The sequence below is a fragment of the Budorcas taxicolor genome, chromosome 11 (assembly GCF_023091745.1).
Source record: "Budorcas taxicolor isolate Tak-1 chromosome 11, Takin1.1, whole genome shotgun sequence".
NCBI lineage: Eukaryota > Metazoa > Chordata > Mammalia > Artiodactyla > Bovidae > Budorcas > Budorcas taxicolor.
The window spans coordinates 8,871,568-8,886,043 of NC_068920.1; positions in this window are offsets into that span (position 1 = coordinate 8,871,568).

Genomic DNA, 14,476 nt, shown 5'->3' on the forward strand with positions numbered 1-14,476 from the left:
ATGCGACTGTTATCATTCCATCTAAACCGAGTTGTCATCCATACCGCACAGAGTGCCACCCTTGGGCTGTGGATGTCGTTCCGAAAGGATCCCGCTGCCGTAAAGTGAGTGAATCAAAATATAAACCTCGGGCTGCGGTGTTGGCCCCCAGTGAATAAGAGGTAGATGCCCAGTCACTCAGGAGCACTTTTCACAAAGCGTGACCCTTATTTTCATAAGTGGTCCAACAAGTATGAGCCCATGTTTCCTTTTTCCTGAATAAATTTCTGACGTGACATAAATCATCTGAAATTATTGTGAGGGGTTGGTGTCCCACACCTGCTGCACTTGTGAAGTCACCTGAGCTGGTTTGCTGTGAAAAGCACGTTTTCTTTTTAGTTGGGAAAGATGTGAGAGGTCCGAAAGAGGACAGAGAATAAGTAATGTCCTCACATCCCCACCCAGCCTCTCAGACCCCAGGGCTGGATAAATGTCAACACTGCGTCTTTAAAACTTTTAGAAAACTAGGGATAGAGGGGAAGTTCCCTACCCTGAACTTGGTAGCCCCAGACATTAACAGCACCCCCGGCACGCTGTCCCCCTGAAGCTGGAAACACACAGACAAGCACGTCCTCTTCAATTCTGTGTCCTGCGATGTGCGGCCCGAGGGCCCAGCCACGACAGGAGGAGGCAGGGGGCACAGACCGCGCTTTCCCACCTGGTGGCGGACGTGGCTTCGCCACGGTCAGCTCCTCGTGGGCAGGGTGTTTGCAGAAGCACGTGGTTTGTGCAACCACAGACCGTCTGCCCTTGGGGCTGCAGCCGCGTGGTCTCTGTCGGGCAGTGTCCCCGGGTGCTGGGCTGGACTGGGTTCTCCACCTGGGGATGCAAAGTCCCCAGAAACAGTGGGCACCGTCAGCATCTGCTCTGGGTGCTGACACCACCTTGGGGCTGTGTGTTTCCCTGCTGTTTAGTGACTTTTCCCTGATGTCAAGCTCCGTGTTTGGGAACACCTCCCTGGGGTGCCGGGCCCTGCCGGGGATTACCGGGGGAGATGCAGGGTGGGCTCTGCCCCTCTCTGGGGTGGGGGAACACAGCTCCTCCATTGCTCCTGCTCTTTGGGATCCATCCTTCCCAGACCCAAGAAGAGAGCTTGCAGTTCGAGCCCCTCAGTTACTCCAGGAACCCATGCGCCCGCCCGGGACCCTGGATGCCCCATCCCCGCCCCCCAGCCCACCCCTCTGACCCCTGGAATCACCCCAGCCTTTCTTGCAAGCTCAGCTCCACGTTTCAGAGAACGTTTGCTAACACTTCCCCAGCACTTTGAGATATCTGCAGTTGGACGGGTTTCAGGTTCTTCATCCGCCACATTTCTGAAACCAGGCACTCACTCCCGAGGGCCAGGAATGACTCAGCTCTCCTCCCCTTCAGCCGCCTTCTCTCTAAAATACACCCAAAGGTCAGTTCAACCCATCTAAATGCCAATCATGGCTGCCGTCGGAGCACATCCCTGTGTGTGGTAGAGAAGCCCTGCAGGGCCGCTGGCCGGGAGGGCCCCCAGGACCCTGCGGGGGCTCAGGAGCGGGGCCTCGGTCCCCGGGGACAGGCAGAGCGCAGGCCTGGGCACTGCCACTCAGCCCAGCGGCCCTGGCTCCACCGCCTGCAGACTTACAGCCCCTTTAGACCAGAGCCAGCCCAGCCCCTCCTGTCAGGCCCTTTCTTCTCTCTCCTCCCAGAGTAAATATTTTGGCATCAAAAAAGTGATTTTACGGATGGTTTCCCCCCAAATCGCAGCGCACGCTGAAGGCAGGACAAGCTTTTCACACACCTTTCAGCAAAGCCTTTCGTCAGCAGACCCGCCCTTGCTTCTCTCCCCACGTGAGTGTGGTATGAGTGTGTACACACACACTATGCAAATGCACACTGCACACCCACTACACACACATGCATGCACACAGACGCTGTCCACAAATCATAGCAGACACACACAGGCACACGTTGTCCCTGGGATAACCCTGGTGTCCATCTTTCCCTGGGCGTCAGTTTATCTGTAGAGCAAGTTTCACCTGAAGCATTTCCAAGTCAGAAGACAAGTATTTTATGATGTTCTTATATTGATAAAACCCCTCTAAGTCAACTGACCGATTTGCACACTTTCCTGCAATTTGAGTAAATGCAGGACAATGAGTAATTTTCTTCTAGCCTCGTCAGCAGAAGGTGCTGTTGGGTGAGCTCGAGTCTTCACCTGTTTCCCCAGTGAGGCCACGTTCCTCTCGTTTCCATGAGGGTGGGCAGCTGTCCTCGCTTCTTAGGCTTTCTTTCCCATGAGCCCTGTGATTTGTGTCTCCTGCCCATTTTTCAGTTGGCTTGTTGGTCTATTTTTGATGAAATCTAGGACTTTTTAAACCATTTTTTTATAGTAACGCCTAAGAGAAAGTTTACTTCTTGGAAGGAAAGTTATGACCATCCTAGATAGCATATTCAAAAGCAGAGACATTACTTTGCCGACTAAGGTCCGTCTAGTCAAAGCTATGGTTTTTCCTGTGGTCATGTATGGATGTGAGAGTTGGACTGTGAAGAAGGCTGAGCGCCGAAGAATTGATGCTTTTGAACTGCGGTGTTGGAGAAGACTCTTGAGAGTCCCTTGGACTGCAAGGAGATCCAACCAGTCCATTCTAAAGGAGATCAGCCCTGGGATTTCTTTGGAAGGACTGATGCTAAAGCTGAAACTCCAGTACTTTGGCCACCTGATGTGAAGACTTGTCTCATTGGAAAAGACTCTGATGCCGGGAGGGATTGGGGGCAGGAGGAGAAGGGGACGACCGAGGATGAGATGGCTGGATGGTATCATGGACTCGATGGACGTGAGTCTGAGTGAACTCTGGGAGTTGGTGATGGACAGGGAGGCCTGGCGTGCTGCGATTCATGGGGTCGCAGAGAGTCAGACACGACTGAGCGACTGAACTGAACTGAACTGAAGAGAAAGTAGAAACAATATTAATAAAGGGAATTGCTGTAAACATGACATTTCGTTATAACTGCTTTAGGTAAAGATTTACAAATTCTCCCTAACTTTCAATGTTAAACTCTATTCATGGGATGAGGTAACTCACATTGTTGCTGTTCAGTTGCTGAGTCGTGTCCGACTCTCGGCGACCCCGTGGACCGCAGCACGCCAGGCTTGCCTGTCCTTCCCCAGCTCTGGGAGTTGGTTAAACTCACGTCCATCGAGTCGGTGATGCCATCCGGCCATCTCATCCTCTGCCGCCCACTTCTCCTCCTGCTTCCAATGTTTCTTTCCCAGTATTAGGATCTTTTCCAATGAGTCGGCTCTTCACATCAGGTGGCCAAAGTATTGGAGTTTCAGCTTCAGCATCAGTCTTTCCAATGAATATTCAGAACTGATTTCCTTTAGGATTTTTTCCTCCTTTAGGTTTGGCCTCCTTGCAGTCCAAGAGTCTTCTCCAACACCACAGTTTGAAAGTATCAATTCTTTGGCTCTCAGCTTTCTTTATGGTCCAATTCTCACATCTACACATGACTGCTGGAAAAACCGAAGCTTTGACTGTACAGATCTTTGTCAGCAAACTAGTGTCTCTCCTTTTCAATATGCTGTCTAGATTTGTCATCGATTTCAAGGAGCAAATGCCTTTTAATTTCGTGGCTGCCGTCACCGTCTGCAGGGATTTTGGAGCCCAAGAAAATAAGATCTCTCACTACTTCCACTTTTTCCCCTTCTATTTGCCATGAAATGATGGGACCAGATGCCATGATCCCAGTTTTTTAATGTTGAGCTTTAAGGCAGCTTCCTCACTCTCCTCTTTCACCCTCATCAAGGGGCTCTTTAGTTTTTCTTCACTTTCTGCTGTTAAATGCTCCACAAACTCTAGTCTGTGGGTTATTCATCAATATAATAAGAAAAACATTTAGGAACAATGTAAAAATATAACAGTGATTAAGATTCACACCCTGAGAATGTCACAAACAACGGTGATTAATTTGTTTTAAGACGCTTTCCTCTGTACTCTGCTCATCCATGACCTTTTCAGTGACAAGGAAATAGAGGAAAGTTGAAGCTTTTCTCTTCTGTCACCTTTCTGAGGCATGTGTCAATTATATTTAGTGTCTGAATTTCTCCAGATTTCTGAAATATATCTCCCAAACTCATCACCCATACACAGACTATCTCCTTAGAGATAAAGACGTGTCCCAGTGATCGCCTGTGATAACCGTCCTAGCCCCCTGACTTTATATCTGCAGCCCTCAGATTCAGGCAGTGGCTCGTCTCAGATCAAAGATGTGCAAAGCTGTGGGAAAGCTTTTCACCTCCGATCCCCTGCCCCTCAGTGTGTCGTTGATCCAGAGTGAATGCTCTGCTCTCCCCAGCCTGGGGGAAGGGGGGCGGGGGCAGGGTCTGGGGCACCAGCTTGACCAAAGCCAGGGTCCTCCCAGCAGCTTGAGCCTCAGAGGCTGGCCCAGGGCCGTGGCCAGGCCAGGGCAGGTGGGCCTCTGGGATCACACAGTCATCGAAAGCAGTGGAGCTGGGACACTGCTCGGAACAACACGCCCTGGCAGTGATGTCAGCCGGTTGTACTAAATGCTTAAATGACACAGGGTTTGGGCAGAAATTCTGGAGCCCACAGGACCCACCCTCCAGGCAAACCCCAGGGCTTCCAGGGGTTGGGGCCTGGCCAGCCCAGCCCCGGCAGGACTGGGTCAGCGGCACCCTAGCTGGAGGGTTCTCGGGCTGGGTCAGTGACACGTCCTTAGGTGGGCTTAGCATTCAGGACCATGGTGGCTCAGCCACGGGGCCTGGAGGAGAAGACCAGCTGCACTCCCATAATTCTCCCGAGTGAAGCAGATCTGAGCCCCTGGGACACTTGTCTGCTGGGGCTGGGTCAAGTACACACGCTCTCAGATCCGGGACAGGCCCGTCCACTCCAAGGGGCTGCCTGTCCTGCAGCCACGAGCCCACTCTGCGCGTGTCGGTCTGACCTTGCCATCACCCTGGTTCAGGTTTGGGTGGGAGTCAGTTTGTGACGAGTGGAGGGTGGCAGGGCCCCTATAAACCACCACGACCAGCACAACGGCAACAAACCACACACACGTCTTGTTTCACTACTAATTTGTCCCTACAAACCTGAAATGCAGAGCTGGCCTCCCCGAGAAGACTGCCCTGTGCCTGCTCTGAGCGGCCTGTGAGGCCCAGACACGTTCGGTGTCCCAGGCATCTGGGTGGCCGACCAGCTGCGTCCTTGGTCCCCGAGACCTGGGGCAGGGGCTCACCTTCCAGAGGAGAGCTCTGACCTCAGCTCGGGGGAGCAGAGCCTATCCCCAGGTACCCCTGCCCAGCCCAGACTCCCCGCGAGGCCCCCCCGCCCGCCCTGCCCTCACCTCATCCAGCCACTCCACTGCGTGTCTCTAGAGTACCCGGCCGCCACGCGGGGCTGCTGGGCCCTGTGCGCTCTGCTCCACTGACCCCCGGGACCCCAGGAGGGGCCGTCACTTTCTGTAAGACCCCTGGGACCCCCGGAGGGACCGTCACTTTCTCTAAGACCCCTGGGACCCCAGGAGGGGCCGTCACTTTCTCCAAGGCCCCATGGAACCCCCGGAGGGGCCGTCACTTTCTCTAAGACTCCCCGGAACCCCAGGAGGGATCGCCACTTATTCTAAGACCCCCCCGGGACCCCAGGAGGGGCCGTCACTTTCTGTAAGACCCCTGGGACCCCCGGAGGGGCTGTCACTTCCTCTAAGACCCCCGGGACCCCAGGAGGGGCCGTCACTTTCTCTAAGACTCCCCGGAACCCCAGGAGGGATCGCCACTTATTCTAAGACCCCCCCGGGACCCCAGGAGGGGCCGTTACTTTCTGTAAGACCCCTGGAACCCCAGGAGGGGCTGTCACTTCCTCTAAGACCCCCGGGACCCCAGGAGGGGCCGTCACTTTCTCCAAGGCCCCCTGGAACCCCCGGAGGGGCCGTCACTTTCTCTAAGACTCCCCGGAACCCCAGGAGGGATCGCCACTTATTCTAAGACCCCCCCGGGACCCCAGGAGGGGCCGTTACTTTCTGTAAGACCCCTGGGACCCCAGGAGGGGCTGTCACTTCCTCTAAGATCCCTGGGACCCCAGGAGGGGCAGTCACTTTCTCTAAGACTCCCCGGAACCCCAGGAGGGACCATCACCTATTCTAAGACCTCCCCTGGGACCCCAGGAGGGGCTGTCACTTCCTCTAAGACCCCCGGGACCCCAGGAGGGGCTGTCACTTTCTCTAAGACTCCCCGGAACAACAGGAGGGATCGCCACTTATTCTAAGACCCCCCCGGGACCCCAGGAGGGGCCATCACTTTCTGTAAGACCCCTGGGACCCCAGGAGGGGCCGTCACTTTCTCTAAGACTCCCCGGAACCCCAGGAGGGACCATCACCTATTCTAAGACCTCCCCTGGGACCCCAGGAGGGGCTGTCACTTCCTCTAAGACCCCCGGGACCCCAGGAGGGGCCATCACTTTCTCTAAGACCCCCTGGAACCCCAGGAGGGGCCGTCACTTCCTCTAAGACCCCCGGGACCCCAGGAGGGGCCATCACTTCCTCTAAGACCCCCTGGAACCCCAGGAGGGGCCGTCACTTCCTGTAAGACCCCCGGGACCCCAGGTTTCTCCTGGTGGCACTTGGTGTCTGAGCTCCATGCGGGGCCATGAGCTCTTTGGGGGGCAGAGACACCCACCGCCTGACCCCGTCCTGACCCGGTCCGAGCCCCGTGGCCGTGGCCCGAACCACCCGTGTTGTGTTTGTCTGAGCGGGAAACGCAGCCCGAGCTCCTGGTGAACCGGCCTGTGGACCGGGCTGTTCACGGGGACGCAGCTCAGCGTCAATCACTGAACGTCGCCGTCGAGCACTCTTCTCCTCGTGGTGTAGGTCACGCTGGGGCGCTGCCTGCCGCACAGGCTCTTGGAGAGTCTATTGCGGAAACAGCCATCCTGAAACCGCCCTCAGGAGCCTCTCATCCCGGGCCGGGGGCCTCTGTGGGGACCGGCCCTCTGGAGACAGCAGGAGTCTGAGGCGGCCCTCTGACCCGCTTCTGAGCAGCTGTGTTGATTTTCCTTTCGTTCTTTTAGAAAATCTTCTTGTTCCACAGTTTAGAGCGATGAGAGGCTTCGCAAAGTGTCCCAAGGCTGACGGACTTGCTGTGTGGCCCACGGCCTGGTGTCGAGTCCTCTCCAGACACACGTCCCGCTGCCCGGGACCCCAGGGGGCGGGGGGCCCATGCCAGCACTGATGGACTTGCTGTGCCCACTGCGGCCCACAGCTGGGCATTGAGTCCCCTCCAGACACACATCCCGCTGCCCGAGACCCCAGGGGGCGGGGGGCCCATGTCAGCACCTGGGGGTGAGGAGATGTCTGACACTCACACCCAGAGACATGGCTGCACACACCCGAGACATGCACACAGCACATCTGAGACACACACACACACCTAACACAGGCACCCACAGCCACACCTGGAGACAGGGCTGCACACAGCTGAGACACAAACACACAGCACACAGGGAGATGGACACACACACCCAACACACACCCACAGCCACACCCGTAGACGGGGCTGCACACAGCTGACACACACACACACAGCACACAGCTGAGACACACACACACACACCCAACACACACCCACAGCCACACCTGGAGACGGGGCTGCACACAGCTGACACACACACACACACCTAACACACGCACCCACAGCCACACCTGAAGACAGGGCTGCACACAGCTGAGACACACACACACAGCACACAGCTGACACACACACACACACACCCCCAACACACACACCCATAGCCACACCCAGAGACGGGGCTGCACACAGCTGAGACACACACACACACACAGCACACAGCTGAGACACACACATACACACCCAACACACACACCCATAGCCACACCCAGAGACGGGGCTGCACACAGCTGAGACACACAGACACACAGCACACAGCTGAGACACAAACACACACAGCCACCCAACACACACACCCAACACACACACCCACAGCCACACCCGGAGACGGGTTTGCACACAGCTGAGACACACACACACAGCACACCTGAGACACACACACACACACCCACAGCCACACCCGGAGATGGGTTTGCACACAGCTGAGACACACACACACAGCACACCTGAGACACACACACACACACCCACAGCCACACCCGGAGACGGGGCTGCACACCTGACAAGCGCACGCACCCAGTACTCTCTCCAGCAGCCCCCACCCCCATGGGGACCTGAGAGTCCCTAGCCCCGAGGAAATGTCCCTGGAAGCCCGCCCCTGCCCCCCCTCCGGTCCCGCCTCCACTCCCCACATTTGACGCCCGAGGACACCCAGCCCCTCAGTCGCTGGGTCCTGGTCAGAGATTTCCTGATGCCACACTCGGTGCTGGGACGGTGACTTGGCTGCCTCCCATTTGCTTGAGAACGGAGGGCTTGGGACCCGAGAAACGGCTCTGACCCTCTCTGCTGCTTGTCCTTGTATTTGTGCCCTGATTCTGGGAGCCCTGCTAACGCCTCCAGTGCCCGTTCCCCGGGGCTGACTGGGACCCGTGCTGTCCTGGGAGTCCCGGCGGGTGGAGGCTCTCTGGGGTCTCCTGCAGAGCAGAGCCGGCCGGTGCGTTTTCCAGCCGTAACTGTGAAGACCCAATTCTGCTGGTTTTCAAACCCAGTCTGCACTACCCACCATGCCAGGCCAGCACCTCTACCGGACCCTAATTATCCATCAGTCACCAGGAAGGGCAGAGTCCTGAAGGCAACATGGGTCACCTTGCAAGTGATGGGCCCAGAGCGTGCTGACCCCCTAGCACCGCCCAGGGAAAGCAGCTCAGCCCCCAGACCCGGAGGTCGGGGAACACGGGGTCTTCCGCCCAGAGGGCCCCGCCGCGGGTCGGGGACGTGCCTTCCTCCTGGGCCAGGCCTGATTTCCTGTTTCTTTGCGTGCCTTGTCATTTCTTCTGCCCGCTGGACGTTTTATGTGACACGAGGTAGGAACTCAGGGCTGCGACTTTCCCGAGGGAACCGTTGTCGTCCTCGTTCCTTGTTTATTTGTTTAGGCGTTCGCATTGTGCAGCACTGACGTCTCTGCTGAGGTTTCTTCCTTTCTTTTGACTTTTTAGAAGCCAGGTGCCTAGGAGTTGCGTGTGTCTGCAAGGCTGGGGAGGCAGAGGAGGACCGGTGCGTGCAGGTGCCTGACCCCCTGGCTGCGGCCGAGGCTGACGGCTGGAGCGGGGCCCTAGCCCGACCGCCCAGCTGTCGCCCTGGGGCGTCTCTTTCTCCTGCAGCCCCAGCTCCGCTGGCCAGACTGTGAGGTGACCAGAGAGCCCTCTGGGCTCACTCACAGGTGGGCTTGGCCTCTGGGAGCCTGGAGACATGAGATCTTGTTCAGGCCCCACTGGCCGGTCCAGCTCATGGAATTCCCCAGGCAGCACCGGTTACCTCCGCACGGCCTGTGGCGCCCGCCCCAGGGCCACAGCCTGGACGACCGCACTCAGGCCCCGCTGGCCCCCTTGGAGGTGAGGCCCGCTCCCCGACCCGGCAGAGCAGGAGGGACTTGCTCAGCTTCTGGAGCGCTGAGATGACTCAGGACCATTGGCCCAGCCTTGCTGGCACCCTGGGGAGAGGACTCGTCTCCTCCACATGCTGCTGGACGCGGACTTTCGCAAGTGCTTTGATCATCCTCTGACAGTGCAGCCCCTCCATGAAGAACAGACGAGCGCAGCTGAGATCCGGCTCGTCCACTCAGGGTCCACGGCCCCTCAGCCCCCAAAGCAGACTTGGCCGTGGAAGACGGGCTCGCCCATCTGGTGGTCTCACGGACACCAGCGGCTCCACGCTGCAGCTGTGCCTCTGGCTGTTTCCCCTGGGGGTGGCTGTGGCTGAGGCGGGGGCCTGCCAGGGGCTCTTGACCAGCTGTGAGGTTCCCCTCCTCCTTGAGGCCAGCCAGACAAGGAGCACTGTCCCTGGCCTGGCTCTGGAGCCCTGGTCACTCCCGCTGGCCTCCCCGCCTCCCACACTCAGCTGCCCCTCACCCGAGGCCACGGCGCCAGAGGCAGCCTCCAGCCCAGCCGTGCCTGCGGGGCCTGCAGAACAGCCTCTGCCAGCCTCGGCCTAGCGCTCCCCCAGCCGCTCTGCCCACTGCCGGCTACTGCCCGTCGCTGTTCGGTCAGACAGGCTCAGCTTCCACCCAAGCCCTGCCTGAGTTGGCTTCTACTTGAAAAAGGATAGTATCAATGGTTCCCTACACAGAGATTTTCAAATATAGACTGAGGGTTAGTTTTCTAATCCCAACTCCCAAAGAAGCTAAATGTAAATAGAATGTTTAAATGTTTATAGGCACAGAGAATATATTGGTGGTTCTCAGGGTGGTTCAATTTGTTAAAGGCCTCCTGAATTTTTATGTTAAAATTATATATTAATTTACATTTTCACTATTTAATTTCCATTATTCATGTCTTATTTAAAATGTCTTTTAAAATCATTCAATAGTTTTATACTTTTAACCAGCAGAACTCTGTAGCTTATAATTATTTGCCAATTTCTTTCTGTTTGAACTATTAAAAGATAGCAGGGAGGGTCATACAGCAAACATTCTTCGAAATGTTTATTTAAAAATCTTTTGTTTATTAGCAACACCTGTGAAGTTTCTAATTAATACAAACAAGGCTCTGGCCACAATGGATCAAGGGTTTAAGATTATACTGGGTGCTTGTTCACTCTGTAAAAACAGCATTTCATAATTTAAATGGAACAATTAAGACATTTTGCTTTTGATGTTGATCGAGGCTTTCCAGAGCTGTCGTTCACTGAGGTGATCTCTTTGAACAGACGTGATGTACTGATGCCTCTTTTGAAATGCTACACCGTGCGCAGCTGTTTGCGGGACACAGACCCAGTCCCTCAGCAGGGCTGTCCCTCTGGGTCCGTGAGGTGCCTCAATGGCCGCAGCCCCCGGACGGGCCAGGTCGTAGGAGGGGTGGATGCGAGCCAAGCGGGGAGAAATACCAGGAGACGGGGAGGCCCAGTCCACCAGACCCATGAGTCCTCGAGACTGGAGTTCCGAATGCCAGCTTCAGGCTCCCTTTCCATGCCACAAATCCCTTATCGCCGAGGTCTAGAGAATCATAGCATGTCTGTGCTGGGAGCAAGTTGGGACATCATTCCGTGAACGCCGTTCCCTTCATGGGTGGGGCCACTGAGACCCAGAGAGGCAGCCTTGTCGGTCCAAAGTCACACAGTCGCTGCAGAATTAGACTGGTCCTCGGGTCTGCTGATGCTGGGAAAAGCCCCTGATGCTGGGAAAGATTGAGGGCAGAAGGGGACGACAGAGGATGAGTTGGTTGGGTGGCATCACCGACAGGATGGACGTGAGTTTGAGCAAATTCCGGGAGATGGTGAAGGACAGGGAAGGCTGGCGGGCTGCAGTCCATGGGGCTGCAAAGAGTTGGACATGACTGAGTGACTGAATGACGGCCAGGTGTGCTGGGCCTGACCAGACCTCTTCTGCTGCAGCCTCTGGGTCAGCGGCTCTGCTCTCCGACCCTCCCAAGTACTGGAAAAGTCATGGCTGGAGGCTGGATCTCTGGTGCAGCATCTGAGCTCCCTGGACAGAGCAGGGTCCCTGCCTTTCAGACACAGACAGAGAGGCAGCTGGGATAAGTGGGGCTTTCCCAGCCTCTGCTGCTCTGGGAACTGGGAGGAGGAGCGGGGCAGGGGGTCCTGTGTGAGTGGGCGGGGGACACACTCCAGAGGGGGAGGCCCTGCCAGGATCAGATGGTCCTCTCTGCTCACATGTTGGACAAACATGGAAGGTGTATGCAGAGAAGCCATCAACAGCCAGCGTGGGGACGACCCCTCCGACCTCCACCGGCTCTGGAAGTGCACAGCAGTCTTGAGATGCTGCACGCAGGTGGTCAGCGGGCAGAAGCGAGTCTGGGTCCCAGACATTCTGCAGAATTGCTCAGACATCTGGAGTCACTGCCAGGCACGGCCAAGAGTGAGCCGGGTCCCTGCTCCCAGCACAGGTAGTTCAAACAGTGGTTCTCGATCCAGGACCACGTGAAGACCCGACTGAGATGGGCCCCCAGGAAGGCACCGTAGGCGTGCCCCTACACAGCCGGCACCTTGGGCCCTGGCCGATCCAGACAGCCTGCTCCTTCAGTGCCACTCCAGCAGGTCCGCTCTCTACTTCTGGTTCCAGGGACGCTAAGACGGATGCCCCCCGGGGTCAGAGCTCTTCCAGCCGCGCGTAGAAGGAGCACAGACGCTCTGCTGTGGGGTCGACAGACAGCAGCGATGGCGGGTGTTCTTGTCTGGTGACGCCCCCGACTAACGGAGGGCCTGGCCTGGGATCAGAGCCCCTGGCTGGCCATTCCTGGGGGCTTCGCTGGTGGCTCAGGAAGTAAAGAATCGCCTGCAATGCTGGAGCCCTGAGTCCAGTCCCCGGGTGGGGAAGACCCCCTGGAGGAGGGAATGGCTACCCTCGCCATCACTTCTTCCCCGGTCAACCTGCTGACAGATGAATTACAGGCGAAAAAAGCAAGACCTTGTCCTCAGTGATGGTTCTTTACTGAAGGACCCCGTGCCTTCAACCCTCCTCTTAGGACACAGCCTTCTGCCCAGGGCCCCTCCTGACCTCCCACTCTGAACCCTCAGAAGCAAAGCCCTCAGTGTCGAGGCCCAGAAAAGTTATTTCCTTTTCGCCAACAGCAGGCACTTGGGTTTATGCATCTCTGTGCTCGTATCACAGGGGCTGCAACGGCGAGAAGCTCAGGACCACGGACTGTGGGCGAGGAGGCCTGGCTCGGTGACAAAGGAGACCCCTAGCCCAGAGGTTGAGGGTCATGCGAGACATGTCAGCTGGACGGAGTGGGGAGAAGCTTTTGCAGCTGCGTCCTCTGAGCCCACCGTCCAGGCTGTGGTCAGGATGCCAGGCGGCTGGGAGGGTGAGTGGGCCTGAAGGCAGGGGAAGTGCGACTCTGCCCTCTGGCAACGAACCGCGTTTCCTTCAGGCCCGTCTTCTTTGGACTTGCCCTTAAGTATACACCCAGAGACAAAATTCAAATTCAGCCTGGTGGTTCCTCCAAGGAATTCAGAGCCCTGTTGGTTACAGGAGCATGCTATAAGCGAGAAGGAGCATCTTAGGGCCGATCTTGGTAAACACGGGTATAACACGAAACTCTAAAACTGCATTGGATCGTGTGTCTTTCCTGCTTCGTAAACGTCCGTGCCTGAGGAGTGGCCACTTGAGAGGCAAGGGCGCAGCCCAGCTTGGCTTCAGGGAGCAGCTGAGCCTGGAGGGCCGGGCCGGGGTGGCGGGAAGACAAGGCACCCGGCGGCTGTGCCTGGAGGGCTGGGCTGGGGTGGCGGGGGGCCGGCGGTGGAGGGGAGACAAGGTGCCCAGCTGCTGAGCCTGGAGGGCTGGGCCTGGAGAGGAGACAAGGCGCCCGGCTGTTGCTGAGCCTGGAAGGCCGGGCTGGGGAGGCGGGGGGCCAGGGCTGGAGGGGAGACAAGGCATCTGGGATGGGGCCTCTTCCCGGGGGAGCGCCCCGACTGGCCACCATGCTGCTCCAAACCTCTGACGCCTGCGCGGGGCTGGGGAGGGCTCGCCCCTGGGAGGCCCGGGGACAAACAGGAACTTGAGCGTGGTTGTTTCAAGGCCAAGATGCGTGCCAAGGCCATCGGCTCCGAGCCCAGCCTGGTATTCGGGTGCCGCGCGGGGCTCGGTGAGGCCTGTTTCCTGCAAAGTCACCGAGGACCACCAGCAGACAGTGTTTATAAACCCACCAGCGGGGCCGACTGATCTCACGATGGGCCAGGTCATATAAACAGTTTGTTATTCTGCAAACGGACACGCACAGTTCCCCTCGGGCCAGAGCCGCTGTGCTGGGACCGTGGGAAACACCCCCACCCCAAGGGAGCAGCCTGGCCCCTCAGAGCAGCGAGGCCGGGGCCTGATCCGCACAAGCGCCAGTAACTTGTTTGTAACAGCTCCAGAGCGGAGGCAAGATCGGGGCGGGGCACAGAGCACCGAGCTGCGCCAGCCTGGGGTTAGTCCGCCCCAGCAGGCTCTCAGCACGCATGTGGGCGTGTCCCCGGGAGTGCAGGTGTCCCCGAGAGTATGTGTGTCCCCGAGAGTGTGTGTCCCCGAGAGTGTACGTGCCCCCGGGAGTGCGCCTGTCCCCGGGAGTGCGTGTGCGAGTGTGCGTGTGTGTGTCCCCGAGAGTGCGCGTGTGCGTGTGTGTGTCCCTGAGAGTGCGTGTGTGCGTGTGCGTGTGTGTGTCCCCGAGAGTGTGTGTGTCCCCCGAGAGCACGCGTGTGTCCCCGACAGTGTGTGTGTCCCCGAGAGTGCGCGTGTCCCCGAAAGTGCGTGTGTCCCTGAGAGTGCATGTGTGCGTGTGCGTGTGTGTGTTCCCGAGAGTGTGTGTGCATGCGCATGCACACACCCCTTGG